The following is a 1673-nucleotide window of genomic DNA, read 5'->3' on the forward strand; positions in this document are numbered from 1 at the left end:
AATTGTGCTTCATTTTATATGGAATCAGAAAAAAACCTCAAATAGCCAGTACATTACTTAGAAATAAAAACAAATCAGGCGAGAACACATTACCAGACTTCAGGTTAGACTACAAATCTATAGTGATAAAACAAGAATTGTACTGGCAAAAAAATAGAAATGTAGCTATATGGAACAGAATAGAGAATCTAGAAATATCTAGAACTCAGCCACATATCATCATTAGATCTTTGATAAGCCTAAAAAAAATACACTGGAGAAAAGATTCCCTATTTAACAAATGGTGCTGGGAGGACTGGCTGGCAACTTGTAGAAGACTCAACTGGACCCCCACCACTAACAAAAGTTACCACTGGGACTAAAAATTTTAATTTAAGATATGAGACTATAAAAATACTAGAAGACAGTGCAGGGAAAACACTTGAAGATATTGGCCTGGGAAAATATTTTATTAAGAGGAACCCCCTGGCAATTGAAGCAACACCAAAAATATATTACTGGGATCTGATCAAGCTAAAAAGCTTTGCTCAGCTAAGAGCACTGCAAGTAAAGCACACAGAGAGCCTTCAGAATGGAGAAGATTTTTGTGCATTATGATTCTGACAAAGGTCTGATAACTAGAATCTACAGAGAACTCAATAAAAAAAGAACAAATAACCTCATTTCTTTCTGAGCCAGAGACTTTGAACAGAAACTTCTGTGAAGATGACAGGCAAATGGCCAAAAAACACATGAAAAAATGCTTGTCATCTTTAATCATTGGAGAAATGCAAATCAAAACCACTTTGAGATATCATCTAACTCCAGTAAGATTAGCTCACATCACCAAATCCCAAAACTACAGATGTTAGCATGGATATGGAGAGAAACTTCTACACTGCTGGTGGGATTGCAAACTAATACAGCCTTTTTGGAAAGGAGTATGGAGAATTCTCAGGGAACTAAATTTGACCTACCGTTTAATCTGCAATTCCATTAGCAGGTATCTACCCAAATGAACAAAAATCATTTTACAAAAAAAAAAAAAAAAAAAAAAAACCACTTGCACTAGAATGTTTATTGCAGACCAATTCATAATTTCTAAGTCGTGGAAGCAGCCCAAGTGCCCATCAACCCATGAATGAATAAACAAATCCTGGTATATGTATATCATGGAATACTATGCAACCATAAAATAGACGGAGACTTTGCACCTTTTATGTTTGCCTGGATGGAGCTGGAAAATATTCTTCTTAATAAATTATCTCAAGAATGGAAAAAAAATATATCCAATGTACTCAATACTATTATGAAACCAATATATAATCACTTACACATTCATACAAATGCTAAAACACAAATACAGTCCAGAAAGAAAGAAGGGAGGGGGAGAGGGAAAATATTTGGTGGGATCTTAACTCACATGCCCAATGCAAGGGTACATTTCAAAACAATTAAGTATATTAAAATGTCTTACCACAAAAAATAAGTGAGGTGATGGTTGTGTTAATCAGTTTAATTTGAGCATTCCACATTTTATATCAAATCATTACATTGTACCCCATAAATATATACAGTTATGATTTAATAAAAATTAAATTTAAAAAATCTTGATGGTTTTTTTTTTCTGTAGCTCATTTTTCATTGCAAGTCTCCACATTTTTTCAGGAATTAGCACATGCATATTCTTAGCA

The sequence above is a fragment of the Otolemur garnettii genome, unplaced genomic scaffold (genome assembly GCF_000181295.1).
Source record: "Otolemur garnettii isolate 467f Iridium unplaced genomic scaffold, OtoGar3 scaffold00006, whole genome shotgun sequence".
Classification (NCBI taxonomy): Eukaryota; Metazoa; Chordata; class Mammalia; order Primates; family Galagidae; genus Otolemur; species Otolemur garnettii.